The 20,445-nt window shown below is 28.8% G+C and overlaps 1 protein-coding gene across 1 annotated transcript in view; it reads right to left on the bottom strand.

Moving 5' to 3' along the window:
- LOC145682956 (uncharacterized) overlaps window positions 1-20,445 on the bottom strand; it is a 737,495-nt gene that overhangs the window by 541,912 nt on the left and 175,138 nt on the right. The gene's annotated exons all lie outside the window — the stretch shown is intronic.

Genomic DNA, 20,445 nt, shown 5'->3' with positions numbered 1-20,445 from the left:
GCCACCATATCTAGCACTTGGCACTGAATGAGTGTTTGTAAAAGACGGCATCTTTCCAGCTTGCAAAGCATATCCGTCACTTGGTGATTGCATTAATTTAGTTTATTACATAAATTTGTTTCAATTATATACACTTTAATTAACTGATGATGGCAATGTTTTAAAAAAACATCAACCGTTAATTTAGTATTCATTGTTGAAAGATGTATATATTTGCTTCTGTTCTTAAAACCAAATCAGTTTTTAGAAATTTTAGCACTGTTTCCGTCAAATATATCAGTGTGCAGCAATAGATTTCACTGGTTTCTTCTCCCAAGCTTCACGTCCACATTGCACACAGATATATTTGACAACCACAAGTTTATCTATTGCTACACACCGTAAAACTATCTGAGCTCGTCAACGGCTTAATGAACGATTTCAACAATCAACAACAACCCAATCAAAATAACTATATTGATCTTTATATAAAATAATATAACAAAAATTTGAATTTATTAAAATTTTACTAATATCCCTTATTTACTTTTCTTTTTACTTTTCTATAACTTCTAATAATTTCTCCCATTACTCATGCATATTTATACCACTTGCCCAGTTCGTTAAGTTCTCCTCTTGTTGTTTCTTTATTTTTCTCGCTTCCTTCCACTTCCTAATAATCTTTCTTTTTTCTCTTTCTAAATCTGTCTTTTCTAAATATCTAATGAAGAGGACGTTAGGTCCTTGAAACTGTAACAAATACATATAGTTATTATTATAATTCATTTTGTTCTGTTTAGAACTGTGTTTTAAATGTTATTGTATTATCCAGAACCATGGAGTTTGTTTATTATATGGTTATGTTCCTTTCTAAAAAAAAGAAAAAGAATGAAAAACATTGCTACTTAGATTTAGGGAGAGAGAAAGAAAGTAATGCAATAGTGCAAAATGGGGCGTGACTAGTTCGTTCGTGTTGTATTCGAGTCAGTGTATCAATCTGTGAAAACTGACTTGTCCTTTATTAGTCATACGGAGTGATTTTCCTCTTGCTTTTGACTCGAGTTTGCTTGTAGTTTGAAGTGCGTCGCTTTATGTGTCAGTGTTTTGCATGGGCAAATTGGAAAATGGTACCACAGAAATGAAAAGGTTTACAATTATTGAGTGTGCTTCAAAACAAGTAATACGGTCACAACAGTAAGCTTAATGTGTGAAATGGTGAGGGCTTATTATAATTGCATTCTCTAAGTATGAGCACTGCACCGTGTCGTGATGGACAGATCGGGTAATTTTATTGTCCACATAAAATGGTGTTTTGTTATACGCAGTGCAATTTCTATATTTCAATAAATCCTTTTTGTGAATATCTAGTTTCCGAATTTAGTGGTTTAGTGATTACATCGATTTTTTTATGGTTTTTAATGATCGGAAATAGGAGCTGTGTGGTGGACATATGTTGGTCAATTTCATTAGTCGCTGGAATATTTTTTGTTCAGTTTGCCAGCTCAACTCTGAGTTTAATGCGGATTCTTATTTTCATTTTGGTATTTTTGCTGCGTTGGAAGCAGAAAAGTTCGATTAATAAGTTGCCGTAATTCTTTTCACTGGCACTTCTCCAGAAAAGTTTGTTAGTACATTTAGAAAGAGAAGAATTTAGAATATTATTCATTTTGTTTAATTGTAGAATTCTTGGACTGAGACAGAGGATTTAATAATTTGTCTTGTTGAAATTTATCAATACTTCGACTATATACAGGTTGATCATATATTTTTCATAGATTAAATACTAAAAGTGACTATGATTAAATATTAAAAGTGACCAGGAGTTTTGAGATAATTTGTTGGTATTTGGAATCCTTACTAAGTAATCATTCAGTCTTAATAATGGCTAAACTAATCTAGTTTTAATTTAAATCGGAAAGTACTCTAAATTGCAGATTCAGATTTTTGTTCTGAAATCATGTTTCGGCCGATTAATTTTCTGATATTTATCAAGAAAGATACTATTGGTGACTTTTTGAGAATTTTCTATTATGCCTGCCAGGTATTTGTGAATGAGTTCACATCGACAGTTATTATTATTCTTATTAATAATAATAATAATAATAATAATAATAATAATAATATTAATATTATTATGTATTAATTTTAAAAACTCTCAATATTTATTCGAGTTGTAGAGGCTAGTCGGAGGAGGACGTTTCAATAGTAATTGATCTTTCGTTAACACGTACCATTTTTTGATGGAACTATTGAGTCAAGTGGTGTGTGTTTGTGTGACGTCGGATGCCTCAAGTAGGAGGATCTTGTGATGTAAAGTAGCGAATGATATAATGATTATCGTCGTGGACGAAACGTAGAGTGTACACGTATGTGGATGTGTAAATCGTAGCAGTTCTTGTGAAGCAAGGAACATCGAATCAAAGATGGCATCGTCAATGAATCTATGAGATAGGCTTAATATGCAATTATTGGAACCCTTTACAAAAATGTCTGATTTACAGATTGGCATACAATTTCGTATTGTAAACTTTGATATAATTACAACGATATATTTAAAGAAGTCATTAGTGACATTTGAGGAAAGCCACAAACTGATTTTTCCCCTACTGAGAAGCAGATAATCTTGGATTATTATCGTATTTGTAAAGTGGAATTGTGTGATAACGTATAAAGAGATGAAGGCTCATTTATCTGGTATAACATGCACGATTTTCAATTTACTGAGTTGGTATCTTCTTCGTAAGTGTATGGGACATGTACAAAACCCGTAACATGATTTTTCCTTTTCCTCTTCTTCCTCCCTGTTCATGTGTGCACAGATATTTGTATGCATAGTGACATTAGTCTCTGCTGATCAGCAACTGGAGTAACATATCTATGAATGCTTGTGCATCAACTACGGATACTAAGAAGAAGTACTTATTAAATATTGAATATGGTTTTAGTTTAATGAAAATCAAATTTATTTGTATTGGATTGTATACTGACACATTTGAACAGGTGATTTGTATTTTTGAATTACTTGTGTTAGGGTGAAGTTAAATTTGGCAGATTGATAGAATCTTGCACATTTCATGCCGTTTGTTTCGGACTATTTGGTCTCTATTTAGTTTTTGAACAAACGAGAAAAATAAGCAAAGAGCTGCCATTTTAACTAGATAAGAAGTTTGTACTTTCTCTAGTGTCCAAATAAACGCAATAGTAAATCTAGATGGACTATTTTAATTTTGTACCAAGCAGAAGTAATGTAAAGCAAATCCATTTTAACTCTCAGAATATTATACCGTTGTGTGTCATTCAAATAAAGGAAGGAGTAAATTTGCGTGGAATATTTTATTCTTGTAGCAAGCTTAAAAAAGTAAAGAAGGTCCATTTTTAGTAGCAGTATTTTGTACCGTTTTGGGATATTTCAATAAACGAAGTAATAAACTTGAGTGGCTTATTTAGGTTTGTACCAACGAGAGAAAATGAGCAAAGAACTGCCAGTTTAATTAACTAAGAATTTTGTACCTTTGGTACCGTTCAAATAAACTAAGTAGTAAATTTGGGTGGCCTTTTTATTTTTCTACTAAGCAGAAAAAGTAAATATGGTCGCTAAAAACTAGCTCAGTATTTTATACCTTTTTGGGCCATTAAAATAAAGAAGGAATAAATTTCGGTGTCCTATATATTTTTGTACTAATCAGAAAAGTAAGCAAAGAAGGACCACTTTAACTACATCAGAATTCTGTACGTTCTGTGCTATTCAAATTAGCGATGGAATAAATGTGGTTGCGTGTGTGGAATCTATTTAATTTTGATGCAAGATTTTGTACTATTTTGTACCTTTTGTGTCAACTTGAAAAGTGACAATTTTTGACATTACGCAAGATGAACAAAGAAAGTGTATGCATGATGAAATTCAAAGCGAAGAATGTTCTTAATACAGTTCCAGACACGAATACGTTATCCACAAAGTTTGATATGAAGAAACATAAAGGTTTTGAATAAAATTTGGTTCTAAATTTTTGATGGTACAAGTTTTCCATCAATGTATAATATAAAAAAATCATGTCAATTTGTTTGAATTTAAATGGGTTTGAAGTTATGGTTCCTGTATATGCATCAAATGAGTAAACGGCACAATCATTCGTGTTGGTAATACTCCCATAAATAAATTATCTATTGGTTTTGATTGAAGATCCTTTAGAATGACGAATCACGACATTTGCACTCTTGTGAGAGGATATATTGCTAATGTTGATTGTAGAAACTCATTATGTGCTAGTTTTATTGTAGAACATCAATCTTTTTAATATGTAAAGCAGCGTCAAAAATGTTTGCTTTAATCGGTACAGAAGGATTGCTAGTGATGAGAAATGTTTGGGGATAGGATTTCATTTGATACGTAGTTCTACTTCTTGGATTAAAGATCTATCCTAATTAAAAATATCACAATGAAGATGTGCAAGAATGTCGAATTTTGCACTGTATTTTGTTAGTTCATAACACTCTTGAAATCCCTTATTAATACTAGTTGTTGCATCCTTATGCCCAGCAGCATCGTGAAACTATAATGCGCATGATGTGTGTTTACCAGAATCATAATAATATAACATCATTTTGATGTGTCAACGATATGGATGATTATGAGATGAAAATGAAATCAATTTGTTACTTAAGTACAGTTCCAGCTCACCGAACATTAGATTTAAAGCTGCTAATCTGTTCACGTCTATTTGAACAGAAATGAATTTTGTTTCCTAATAAAATTTATGATTTTTATGGTGATGTGGACAGGGTTTGTGACCGTTTAATTCAATGTAAATGATATTTCTTCAGGTAACATACTTTTAATATTAACGGTATTCGGAATTCTCCTATATATGACTAATGTACTGTTCGGGTCAATGCTAACCGAAGAAGTTTTTCTGTGCTGTATAAGTGAATTGTCCATTGGTATATCATATATTTTGCGAAACATATGTGTCTATTTTCATGATGAACGGGAAAAGTTGATGGAAGTTCTTCCTAAAATAGAATAAAAATTCCCCATCTGAGAGACATTTTACCAAACTTTTAGTGATTTTTGTAACCAGATCTAGTATTTTTGTAGTCTTTTGTGACCCCCTTTTCAATGCCAAAAAAGAGTATGGGGGTGTATTTGTTCTTTTTCAGTACAATTTTTTCCACCCTATAAAACATAGCTGACATGTCAGAAGAAAGGCTACAAGCATTGTATTTAATATAGCATTTGACTAACTTTTACAAACCCTATGTAACATAGCAGATTTAATGAAAGAGTATTACTTATTTTTCAACCCTTATTTAACACAGCAGAAAATACATAAGAATATGAACCAATATCAGGGGTGTACCTTTCATCAATTCCTATGTAACAGCACAGAATAGTGGGAGCACATTTTTAAGCCATATTTAATATAGAAGAGATTACAACGCCTATTTAACATAGCACAGCTAGAAAAAGTTATGACATATTTTTCAACACCTATGTAACAAAGCAGAAACGATAAAACAGTGTGACCACCTTTTAACCAATATGTACATAGCACTAAATTACATAACAGAGAATAATGAGGGTGTATTAATATCTTTTTCAATACCTAATTAACATACCTAAGATTAATTAAGGTTATGGTATGTAATAGAGTTTTATCCTTTATATACCATAAAAGAGTACGAACACATATTCCAACAGAATAACCACTAAATCCCTATTTAGCATACGCGTATAAGGGTGTTTTCGACCTCTTTTATAGTACCTTTTTTTCAACGCCGAATTAACATATATGAGCTTATGAAAGACTACGGAACTGTTTTTCAACTATTATTGCCAAAGGCTACAAGCACTGGTTTTTAACCCATAAGCAGGAACCGCGCTTTCTACAACCCATATTTTGAACATGCTAATAACAAATATTATATTAGTTTCTGTGGGATACGCCCTTTCGTGACAATTTGACCCGATTTCAATGGAACTCGATTTCAGTGGTATTGCAACATGCTGATTACGAATGATATTAATTATTATAGTAAACGCCCTTTTATACCGTTTTAGCCGATTACGATGAGACTCGGTGTACAGGGGTTTTCGAACATGCTGATTATGAATATTATATTTAGTTTTACAAAAGTCTTTTAGTTTATATGGGATACTCCCTTTTATGTCACTTTTTGCTACTTTTGATGAAACTTAGTATATAGAGGTTTTAGACCATGCTGATTACGAGTATGATATTAATTTTTAATTACGTCTTACAGTTTATGTTGGATACTCTCTTTTATAACAATTTCATCCGATTTATATGGAAGTCGGTATATCGGGCTTTCCGAACATGCTGATTACGAATATATTTACGTCTTTTAGTTTATGTGGCATATGCCTTCTTTATAAAAGATTCAAATATTTTAATTAGATATAACTATTAAACAGTACAACATATTTAAATTATGTTCTCTTGCTTGGAATTATTTACTTCCAAACTCTCTACTTATTGATACATAATGGCGAGCAATTTTAAAAATCTAACCCTACAACTCATAAAGCAGTATGGAGGGTGCACTCGTTCTGTTTTACGATCCCATTTTTTCAACATATTAGAACTGATAAAATAATAATAGTTTTGAATGTGAATGTTATACCTTTTGTAGTATTTAAAGAAACGAAAGAATAAATTTGGCTGGCCTATTTAATTTTGTATCAACCACAGAAAGGACTATTTAAACTAGCAGAGAGTTTTGTACATTTTGGTGCTGTTCAAGTAAACGAATGAGTAAATTTGAATGACATATTTAATTTTGTACCAATGAGAAAAAAGCGTAGAAAAGCCATTTTACTTAACTCACAACTTCCTACTCTTTGTGCTACTTAAATAAACGAGGGAATAAAATTGCAAATTCCATTCCATACCCGGCGCAGAATTTCATATCTTTTGTACTATTCAAAACGATGGAATAATTTAGGGGTCATGTTTATTTGAGGTGCACCATTTTCTACTTTTTTCTATATTTTTTACCAACAGGAAAGGTGAGGGATCATTATAAGTTTTGTACTTTTCAAGTAAACATATCAATAACTTTATGTGTCCTATTTAAATATGTAATAAGCGAGAAAATTGAAAATACAATTTCAACTGGCCTAGTACTTTATACCTTGCTGAGCAATAGAAATAAATGAAGGAGAAAGTTTCGGTTGACTATTTAATTTTTTTACCAAGGAGAAAAATGAGCAAAGAAATGTCATTTTACCTGGCTGGGAGTTTTATAGATTTTTGTGATATTCAAATAAATAAAGTAATAAATTTGGATGGTCTGTTTAATTTTGTACCAAGCAGAATAAAAACAAAGAATTGTTATTTCCATCAACTCAAAATTTTCTACCTTTTATAGTACTCAAACAAATGAACGAATAAATTTGAGTGGTCTATTTAATTTTGTACCAACGAGACGAAAATCAAGGAAGTTTAATTTTAGCCAGGTCAGTATTTTGTAACGAAAAAATAAATTTGAGTGGACTATTTAATTTTGTACCAACGAGAAAAAATAGCAAAGAATGGTCGTTTTAAATAACTCAGAATTTCTGTGCCATTGTATACTATTCATATAAACGAAGGAATAAACTTGAGGTGTCTATTTAATTTTGTACCAACGAGAAAAAAGAGAAACGAATTGGCATTTTAACTAACTGTGAACCTCTGTAGCATTTTGTGCTACTCAAATAAACGAGAAAACAAATTTGAATGGAGTATTTAGTTTTAAAGCAACCAGAAAACATGAAAAAGGTCCATTCTAACTAGCACAGCATTTCTATACGTTTTTGAGCTATTTGAAATAAACAAAGGAAAGGAATAAGTTTGAGAGGCACACCTAATTTTATACCAAACACAAAACAGTAAACAAATGCTGTTTTGACTAGCTTAGAATTTGATACCTTTGTGTGTTCCTTAAATATACGAAGGAATAAATTTGGGCGTTCTATTTAGTTTTTGTACCAACGATGCAAATAGGAAAGAAACTGCCATTTAACTATGAATTTTGGACTTTTTGTACTGTTCAAGTAAACCAGGTAAGAAATTTGGGGGGACTATTTTATTTTTTGTAAAATGTAGAAGAAACGTGAAGAAGATCCTTTTTAACTAGCTCAGCATATTATAGCTTTTTGGGGCATTGAAATAAAAGAAGGAATTAATTTGGGTGGACTAATTTTAGTACCAAGCAGAAAATGTAAAGAAGGTCCATTTTAAGTATTTTATAGACTTTGATCTTTTCATATAAACGAAGAAATAAATTTTGGTGTTTACTTTAGTTTTGGTAGCAACGAGAAAAATAACCAAAGAACTACCATTGTAACTAACTAAGAATGTTGTATCATTTACACTATTCAAATAAACGAAGTATTAAATTTTGGTTAACTATTTTGTTTCAAGCAGAGGGAGTGAAGAAGAACCATTTTAACTACTTCATCGTTTTTTACCTTATTGGATTATTCTAATAAACGAAGGAATAAATTTGAGTGGCGTACTTATTTTTGTACAAACTAAAAAAAGTAATCGAAGAAGGACCATTTTAACTAATTTGCAATTCTGTACCTATTTGTGCTATTCAAATGAACGATGGAATAAATATGGTTGGGATATTTACTTTCGATACAAGTTTTTGTGCTATTTTCTATGTGTTCGTGTCAACTAAAGAAGCCAAGATTTTAATGTTTACAGACCAATTTTTGTGATGCCAATTTGTAATTTAAAATGTTATAGTAATTTATTACAAATAGTGACATATTACTTTATATATTTTCTATTACTAATGAAAACATGTACCATTCAAAGAAACGAAGAGGGGTCATTTAGTTATGATGAAGCGTTTTCTTTAAGCGTTTAATAGTGAATTTGTTGTGCCATTATGACAATCAAAGGAGAGTGTAGGTGGTTCACTAAGTTATGGTACTATATTTTTAATTTTAATTTTTGTACGACAAATAAAAAGTGTGCGGCAAATCCCTGGGGTCATAGCCAAGTTTGATATGAGCAAAAATGCTAAACAAAATTTGCTAAAAGCTATACTAAATGTAAGATTTATATCACATGAGCTACCATTGAAATTCAATTTAGGTTACAGACCAAAAATATTCAAATAGAAAAGATTAACTTGGTATGTTCAAGTTTTACTTAATTCTGTATAAGAAACTTCATAGCAATTAGCATTACTAAGGGAAACTAATGAAGAGCAACAAATAGTGAAGATGATAGGAAAGGAAGAAACAGCATGTTTGTCCATTTTATTCGGCAGTTCGATTGTATCCCCTGTTGTTAGAGGGAAAAGCAGAAGGAAACCAGGATAGAATATTTAGATGCAGTTACGAAAAATAAGATGTTATTAAAGTAAAACCAACTCTCCAAGGAAGAAGAAAGTTTCCAAATTTTCATGTTTCCCACCACTTATGATGACCCAAACAAGAACAATAAGCTTGGCATAAAAAACCTGCATTATTAGCTGTGAAAAGTTTTATTCAACTCTCAAAACTATTATTCTATGTGTTATTTTCTGTGTATTAAAATTCAATTGCTTTAGTTATTTACGATTCTCAATATTATTGCACTTTAAATGAAATAAACAATCAATGTTTCCAATAAAGACATTTGTATGCTGGTATGTGGGGTAAGCCGGGGCTCTCGAGAATCATTACCTAACATTTGTGTTGTTAATGAATTTTGTAGTGTTAGTGAGCCTTATTAGTACCGGCAAGAGAATTAGTATTTCAAAATGGTTCTCTTTTTACTTCTTTAGGATTTTTGCTCATAACCAACTTAGCCTATGACCCGAGAGTTTAGTCACACACGCATTATCAAAAAATGTGTTGCTTATTTAAGCGGAATAGTTTTATTAATGGTAAAAAGTTCGAATTTAAAAATCTAGTACCATATTTTAATGGACCGCTGAAGTCCTCGTTTGATTATTAGAATAGCACGATTAATACACAACTCAAATATTAAAGTAAATGTCGCATCATAACCAATTTACCGTTCTTCCTTTATTTGAATGACATGTTTTCATTAGTAATAGAAAGTGTACAAACAAAGAAATATGATGCTGTTTGTACCAAAATACTATAAATTTTAAATTTGCATCACAAAAAATAGTTTTTGAACTTTAAAAATTATCTCTTTCCCATTGACATAAAATTTAGAAAATCGCACAAATCTTGCATCAAAAATAAGTATCCCAACCATATTATTCCATTGTTTCATGAATAGCGCAGAAAGGTACAGAATTCTGCGCTAGTTAAATGGTTCTTCTTCGATTGCTTTTCTAGTTGATGCAAAAATAAATAATACACACAAATATGTTCCTAGTTTAACTAAAATGGCTCAAAAAGGTGTAAAATTCTGAGCTAGTTAAAAAGGTTCTTCTTCACTTTTTTCTGCTAGATACCAAACAAAAATATATAACCCAGATTTGCTTTTTCTTTTATTTGAATAGTACAGAAGGTACAAAATTCATAGTTAGATAAAATGGCAGTACTTTGCATATTATTTCTCGTTGGTTAAAACTAAATAGTTCAATCAATTTTATTGTTTCGTTTTTTGATTAGCTCAAAAACCGATAAAACACTGAACTACCTAAAATGGACATTCTTTACTTTTTTCTGGATGGTACAAAATAAAATAGTCCATCCAAATTTACTACTTCGTTTATTTGAACAATACAAAGTACAAAATTGTTAGTTAGTTAAAATAGCAGTTCTTTGCTTATTTTCTTCGTACGAACATAAACTAACTAAAATACCCGAATTCATTACTTCGTTTATTTGAATAGCACAAAAATGTATCAAATGTTGAGCTAATTGTAATAGCATTTCTTCATTTTTTGGTTCGTACAAAATTAGATATGCCAGTCAAATTTACTGCTTAGTTTATTGAATAGCGCAAAATTATACAGAAGTACTGACATAGTTATAATGAATCATCTTAGTTTATTTTTCTTCTTGTTACAAAATTGAATAGATCACTGAAATATATTGTTTCATTTACCTAAATAGTGCAAAAGGTACAAAATTCTCAGTTACTTAAAATTGCATTTCTATTATTTTCCTATTTCGTACAGAAGTTAATAGGACACCGAAATTTATTTATTCTTCACAGTAGGGGATAAATGTATGTTCTAGCGCACTTTCACCCCATCTCCTCAATAACATAGCACACCCCTGCTTCCAAATATCTGCTAATCTACCCCCTAATAATTTTTAACACTTTTTATCCCCCAAATAACTTCTATCACATCTCAAATAACTTCTATCTTACTCATAATAACTTCTAATGCATTAAATTACTAAATCTAGTTACAAAAATCACTAAATCTGGTTATAAAAAATCACTAAATCAAGTTACAAAAAATCACTAAATCTAGTTATAAAATCTGGTTATAACCGGTTTTGACTTCAAAAATCACCAAATCTGGTTACAAAAATCTGGTTATAACCGGTTTCGACTTCAAAAAATCACTAAATCTAGTTACAAAATATGGTTATAACCGGTTTTGACTTTAAAATCAAAACAACTTACATCTAAAAACTTACAATGGAATCCTAAACAAAATATATTTATTGCATCTTAATCTCCAGGTTATAAGCTTTCATTTGACACTTGAGTCATGAAAATCCGTTAATAATTAGCTTTAAAAACTCAATAAGAAGGAATACATACAACTTCGGAACAGGTGATCTGTCACTGATTCATTTTGAACGATTCCAGTACTAACATTGGAACTTCTGAGTATGTAATAATAACAACACCAAAACTGTCCGTCCTGGCTGTCTGTCCAGGCTGTCTGTCTTAGCTGTCACGGCTTGTTGTCTGTCCCGCTTTTTTCGATTCAAGATTATCACTTTGAAGAAAATTCTTGATACAAAATCTGTCCGCAACTCTCTAGCTTTTATTACTCTGAAACATACAACATGCAACACCATCTATTGAGTAGGTGAGTAACTTAATGATCATAGCCACCTAACCGGGAAATTTAGTTAAAACATCAATGTTCAAAAAAGAAAAAAATCTGTGTCTCCAACTCAATATATTTTTTCGGAACGTTCCAGGATTTTAATTTTTCAAGATATCGCTTTAAAACATATCGGGATGAATTCACCCCATTACTAATAAATATGATAATTGTTAAAAGTGAGTTGGCAACACTTGCAGTCGCACCCCCAAATAACGTTATTATTTAATACCTCGGTCCCTAAATAACCGATTTCAAAAATTCAAACGGAAATGAATAAATGAACATAACAATTTTTTAAAATGCATAGATGGTTGCATAACCCAAAGGATACTTTTCCCTTTTTCAATATCTCCACAAAATGTCAACAAATCGAAAAAATAAAAATACTAAATCAAGTCAAATAATATTTTAAGACTTTTTTTAAAGAATAACATTTTCCCGAAAGCTCGAAAATAAACCCGTAAAAAATTCCCGAAATTTTGAACTTGCTGCAACATCGTCAAATATTAACCGATTTTCAAAATTCAAACGGTAAATGGTTTCTATTTTCCTATAATTTTTTTCTAAGGCGTTACTGGTTGTCTATGTCTAAGGATAAAATTATAAAAAATCAAAAATCTTCACTATGTAAGAATGTATTAAGGAAATGTAAACAGGACATAAATACTAGACTACAAAACAATTATTTTATGCATTACTGGTTGCCTATGTCTAAAGATAAAATTACAAAAAGAACTTTTATGACTTTAAAGTATAAATTTTATCTAAAACTAAACTATACATAAAAGTTAATTAAATTTTATCTAACACTAAACTATACATAAAAGTTAATTAAATATGACCTAAAACTAAACTAAACTATACATAAAAGTGAATTAAATATGACCTAAAACTAAACTAAACTATACATAAAAGTTAATTAAATATGATCTAAAACTAAACTAAACTATACATAAAAGTTAATTAAATATGACCTAAAACTAAACTACACTACACATAAAAGTTAATTAAATTTTACCTAAAACTAAACTATACATAAAAGTTAATTAAATATGACCTAAAACTAAACTACACATAAATACATTTTAATTATATCTTATAATGCCCCCAAGCTAATGTACTTATACCATCCTCTAGTATATATCTTTTGTCATCATTCGAATCTAATGCTAACTTATTTAGAGCTATAGTATATACATCATGCTTACAACTTCGAATTAGATTTATATTTTTGTATGTTTTCACACCATTGAATAGGGTTTGCTTATAATCATCAAATTGTAACTCTTTTGCTACTACACATTTTGTTATTCCTTTTGTTTTATTCTTCTCTTTATTTTCAACTTTAAAGGCATACATCTTTGATCTTAACCAAGTAAATTCTGTCATTATTTTACCATTGTTTTCATCTTTCATTTTTCCTAATATTTTTTTGTTTACTAATGGTATTCCATATTGATTATCCTTTCCATATTCACTTGTAACAAATAAATCAACCATTTCTGTTAAGTCTTTGTAGAAGTCATCTGTCTCAATTTCATATAAAAAACTATCAGTATCCATATAACATAAGCCTATATCAATATCATATTTCGGTTTCATAATATTGTAATGGAAGTCATACATTAATAGTTTTGACAAATCTAGCACACTCATACCAAAATATATTGGTTTGTTGAAGGTCAGTTTTTCTTTTTTCATATGTATCGCACACAAATCTTCAGTAAATATTGTTCTATAATCAAAGTTCGGTTTCGCTATTAACTTTTCCACCCTCATTGGATCACATTCTAAGGTAATAGATGGCCTCTTTCTAATGTTTTCCATTGTTTTACCAAATACGCTATTGTTCATTAACTTGTAAAAATCTTTCTCGAAATCATTCTTAGCCTTTGTTCTCATATTTGTATTTAGATCAATATATTCCTTTAACCAATTTGATTGCTTGAACTTTAATACTCTATAAATTTTCTTTAATATCATCCCAAATGACATATACAATTTTAAGTTTCTGTAGTGAGTAACATATCTTTCTTTATTGTAAAGCGTTGTTAATAATTTTGAATGTTTCGATCCTGGTGGACACATATTTTCTGGAGCTAATGGAAGATCTGTATGTTTATCATGTAAGTATTCTGGATATTCTAAATCAACTTCTAATATGTAGCCAGTTTCTGAATCATCTGGAATATTCATTATGTTTATGTAAGGTTGAACCCATTTAAAGTCTTTGTAAGGCATGTACTTACTCATAGCCCATCCATATAAATTATTTGCATCTAGATAAGCTAAATACTTTGAAGGTTCGTCTTTGTTATAATTTTTCATATACATATTAATTGCTTTTACATATCTCTTACTACATTGTGAAATTCCACCTCTTATAAATTTTTTCTATCATTAATATTTTGTCATAGTCAGTTAACATTTCTAGTTTGATCTTAGTCATCTTTAACACTGAATCCCACGATAAACCAGGAGCAGTGAAATACCAAGCAGGATCTAAACCATATGCTTTTAAACACACATCTCTAAAACTTTCAAATATATCAGCTAATATTAATACATCTGTCTTGTTATAAAGTTCTGTATATTCACCTAGATTTTTAATATTGAATAACTTCCAAACATTTTTCGCATGTTCATAATCTTCATCACTGATGTGGGTTTTAGTAAGTTTATTAAAGAACATTTCTTTTGAAGGTAGTTTTGTTTCTTCTAATCTTTCAATTGAGTCAATATAATCATGTTTGTACACACCTTTTTTAATTACTAAATCTAACAAATCATTAGGGAAGTACTTTGACGTTTCCCTATATTGTTCTTTTGTAAGGTTTTTTGCTAGTTTTGCTAAACTCCTTGGCATAAACCTAAATGAATCTAGAAATCGTAAATTAATTCCATTCTTTTTATCAACCTTCACATATTTTGAGTATGTTATATAATTTTCCTCATTATTTGCAATTAGTTTTTACAATAACTGTGAGCTGCACCTCTAAACTTTCCAGTTAAATGATCATGTTCTCTTACTTTTGCTTTATTTTTATTTATATCCTTTAAACATTTTCCTAATTCATGTTTCCATTCTTCTAACTTCTCAATCATGCTATCATTATCTTTAGCGAATTGTATTTTCTTATTTAACATATTTATTGTTTTTCAATTGCTGGTGGTAAATCATACAAGTTTCTCTCACATATATGACAACTATTGGAATTATTATATATCTCGTTCTCATCTTTAGTTAGGCCATTCATTTTTACTTTTTTGTTATATATTTTCTTTATTTCTATTGCTTCTTGTTTTAACTTCTCCACAAACACCTTTGCAGCATCTAAACCAATATAACTAACAGGACGTTTATACACACCATTTGAGTATTTAATATAATAAGAGAAACTCATTGGTAAATGCTTTTGATACTTCACAGTTTTAGAACAATTATGGTCTACTTCCATTTTACATAACAAACATTCAAAATCGGCATATATCGTAAATGGTACTCTAAATGATCTATTATAATTTTGGAACTGTATTTGATTGTAATATGGTTTTGGAAGTTCTATTCTAACAGATTCATGCTCCTTACAATATAGCTCATGTTCTTGTAATTGCATCTCATTTCTAAAACGTCTTGTTAAACACCTATCACAGAAGTATAATTTTTCAGTATGTTTTGTTACTTGACTTCTTATTAATCTCGATAAATCCTTTATCCAACAAATCCTTTATTAAATCTCGATAAATCCTTTATCCTTTATCGTTATTTTCATCCTTTACATATAATAAATTAACGTGTTTGTCCTGCTTGTTTTTTGTAATTTGAAGTGGGTATATATTATATTCATCATCATAACTATACACGTTAATGGATATGCTACTTCTCTTTTCAAACTTTACTATATCTTTTAATTGTACAGGAAATTCAATACCATTAAAATATTTATTTTGTAATTCATCCACAATTTCTGTATAGTGTGAAGGTCGTTGAGGATCTTTTTCTGCTGGTTTTAAATAAATTGCAATAGAATATAAGAAACATTTATTATCTTTATTTTGAACATTAATTACTGCTTTCTTGTCTTTAATTGGTTTAGGAAGGTCAATGTAGGAAGAAGCTCGTAATGGTACATATTTATTTAGTCTGATTTCTAAATGTTTAATTTGGTGCAATGTCCATCCAGATCCTCTACCTTGAAATTCCTCCATCTCTCTACATAGTTTTTGTTTTGCATAGGTAAATATTCATCTAAGTCAGTTGATTGTAATATTCTTTCATTCATAGTTTTAAAATTGCGTTCTTGTACTTCTTTATCTTTAATATAATCACAAATAAATACAAGGTTGACTTTTAATGGATGGTGCTTTAATTCCTCCTTGATTTAGTTAATAACTACTTTCCCACTTATATTTAAAAACTTCACTGGATCCTCCTATATTTTCAATTGTGATAGTTTGTAATCGCTTCTGTATTGCTGTTTCCTTTGTTTGTACTTTAATTTGTGTTCGTTGTGGTTTCGATTCTTCAAAAACATCTTGTTTAAATGGAAATATGTTTCTAATTTGTGATCTGTTTTGTTCATCTTCAAATTTTTTAATACGGTCAATAAGTTCAGCCATTCTTAATTTAGAATAACCTTTTATTCCTTTCCTTTTACAATGGTTTTTTAATTCATCAACTTTCATTGTGTATATAACTTTCAATTCATCTGATTCATTTTGATATTGTTCGATTTTTTTGATTAATTCACTCTTATTTAAAGAACTGTAGTTACGGATTTTCTTGACTTTACATATTAGTTTTAGTTTTGTAATCGACATCTCCCTCATTTCCTCACCAGTAAAATTAACATTATTTATACTCATCTTATATGAAAAAATACTGTATCGTTTATTTATATATTTACCAAATTTTTTAGTTCATTTTCATAATATTTTTTTCATGTTATATATACCAACATTAGCATACTTATTTTTCCTAATACAACTGCTAATACTGGTACACTCCTGCCATTGTCTACATATAGTAGTGTGTTGTGTTAGTATATTGCTTTTATGGGATCACCCCATCAAAGTCATTATTAATATGATAAAACTGAATCATTTTCATAAACTCACTCATCATCATAATTATCATTTACCTTCTTATCCTATTTACCTTTAATTAAATAACTATAAAAGACAACATTTATAATATTATATTACTTTTATTTATTTAATTATTATGCAATTATTAAACCCTAACCATTTAATAAACCCTAATTATTTAACAAACACTTTATTACTTTTATTTATTTAATTATTATGAAATTATTAAACCTCAACCATTTAATAAACCCTAATTATTTAACAAACACTTTATTACTTTTATTTATTTAATTATTATGTAATTATTAAATCTCAACCATTTAATAAACCCTAATTATTTAACAAACACTTTATTACTTTTATGAAATAACATTTATAATATTATATTACTTTTATTTATTTAATTATTATGCAATTATTAAACCATAACCATTAAATAAACCCTAATTATTTAACAAACACTTTATTACTTTTATGAAATATAATTTATAATATTATATTACTTTTATTTATTTAATTATTATGCAATTATTAAACCCTAACCATTTAATAAACCCTAATTATTTAACAAACACTTTATTACTTTTATGAAAATATTCATAAAAGTTAAACACATTAAATTTACACTACAACATTTCCTTATCTTATCAAACTATTATGTGAATTATTAAACCATAAAATATAACATTTATAATAATATATTTTTAATTATTATGTGAATTAATATACTATAATTATTACATTTATAATATTATATTACTATTATTTATTTAATTATTATGTGAATTATTAAACCATTAAATATAACATTTATAATATTACATTACTTTTATCTATCCAACTATTATGTGAATCATCAAACCCTAACCATTTAACAAACACTTTATTACCTTTCTTTCTCAATATTTTTTCAATCAAATACTCATCCTTATATTTAGTTTTCAATAATTCTGGTTCATAAAATCTTCCTCTAACTTCTTCATTGTTTAAATCTTTAATTTTATATGTTGGTGGATTAGATGGTATAACCTCATTAATAACAAACACTTCTGTTGACCAATTTGGTGTATATCCTTTTTCAAAGAAACCTTTAATTTTACTTATACGAACATGATCACCAATCTTATACTTTAACTTAACAGACTTATATTCTTTCTTATATACTTTTTTCAATATCACATGCTCATTTTTCTTATTCACTTCTACAGGTTTCACACCAATTGTTCTATGAACTTTGTTATTATATTCATCAACCAAACCTTGTAATATTTTTAACCACTTATAATTACCTTCAACAGTAACTTTTTTCCACATATTTTGTTTAAGTGTTTTGTTAAATCTTTCAAGAACAGAAGCTTTTTTTACCACTATATGTTGAGTAATGATTGATATTGTTTTTTCCCATCAAATCTTCAAATTCTTTATTATAAAACTCTTTACCTTGATCAGTTTGTAAATTATTAGGTTTTCTAATTTTTAACACTGATTCAAATGCTTCTGTAACATTCTTACCACTCTTATCTTTAACAGGAACAGCAAATGCATATTTTGAAAACACATCTATAATCGTTAGCAAATACTTATAACCTTTATTTAATTTTGAAACACCTTTTAACACACCACTATCCATTTCCAAAAGATCTGCTTGCCATAAATCATCTATACCTTTAACAATAATACTTAACCTAGGATAATTTTTTCTAGATGGTTTATGAATTTCTTCTATAATGTCTTCTCTAATACCTTCACCTTCATGTAGTCAATCGGGTTTTTTAATGAATTGAGATTTATTAACACCACATACAACACATATACCTTTCTTAATATATCTTCCATTCTTTGTTTGTTCTATTCTTATGTTATCTATTTTTGTATCTGTTGATTTCTTACACTTAACACAATACATCATACTATTTATTATATGGAAAATTATTAGCCTCAATCTATAATTGAAACACTATATCAACTAACAACATCATTCTAAAGATCGGCCTAATTCAAACTATAATTCAAGCATATGTTTATGTTTGTTTGATGCTGTTGTCGATATTTGATGATTAATACTATAATTAACGGGTGTCGATATTTGATGATTAATACTATAATTAACGGATGTCGATATTTGATGATTAATACTATAAATAACGGGTATCGGTATTTGATGATTAATACTATAATTAATGCTGTTGTTGGTATTTGTTCATTAATACTATAATTGATCATGAACTTCAATCTATAATTCAATCTATAATCAATCTATATAATAACTTCAACAATTCAAACACTTTTCATCTATATAATTTAGTCAATATAACATTCCATAACTTAGTGTATAATTCGAACAATAATTCAATCTATATAACAATTTATAATTCATCTGTATAATTCAATTTAGAATGTTGTTATATAGATTGAATTAAAATGTTGTTATATAGATTGAATTAGAATGTTGTTATATAGATTGAATATAGCAAATGGAATATAATCAATTTAGTAGTATCCATCCTAATCTTTTGAAAATCATCTTTCTTTATATATGTGTCTTGTAATGTTTTTAATACATCTTCAAATTTGTTTCTATCACCTTCCAATTGACTATTAACATTACTATTTATTAAATCTAGCTGTTGTAAAGTTACTACATCATGTTGGTCAATTGCATCACCTACATTAACAACTCTTTTGTTTTTAAAATCAACCCATGTTATATTATTTGATGTAAAACCTTCAATTACATGATTGAGGTTTGTAGTCCTCCTTTTAGTATTACCAAAAACATCCATATTTATTATATAATAATTTTAGTTATTTAACAGCAAGTAAAACAGTTATACGAGCTCCACCAAAATCAATCAAATCACCATTCTCATCTTTAATTGAAACTTTGAAATTATTAAATTTATTGTGATATATTGGGAAAAATATCTTTTCATTAGGTTCATATATAATTGATTCTCTAAACTCTGCATTTGTTGTAAATGTTGCAATTAAGTCTGTTTCGTTGTGTGTTGTATCATTGTGTTTTAAAATCATACCTTCTGCTAAATCACAGTGAATATTTATAGTATCAAACGGATGAAACTTTGGTGGCTTATCTCCAACATGTTCTATATTATTAGTTGACTTTTTCTCACTAAAACCTAATACAGTATTAATAGTATCTAAGGTTATATCACAAACCTCACTAAATATTTTAACTCTATTTCTCTTCCTGTCTTTCGTAATTTCAAAAGTATCTTTGAATTCATTATTGTAGAATGGAAGGTTTGATTTGATATATTCTTCTAATTCTTTTAAACTATATTGACCAGGTTGAACTATGGCTTGTCTTGTAACTTCAGGTTCTTCAGTGCAAAATGTTAATTTATTATTTTTTTCCGT

The sequence above is a fragment of the Thermobia domestica genome, chromosome 4 (genome assembly GCF_964235325.1).
Source record: "Thermobia domestica chromosome 4, izTheDome1.hap1.1, whole genome shotgun sequence".
NCBI lineage: Eukaryota > Metazoa > Arthropoda > Insecta > Zygentoma > Lepismatidae > Thermobia > Thermobia domestica.
Note: the sequence above shows the minus strand (reverse complement) of the source record. Positions and strands in the feature narration are given on the sequence as shown.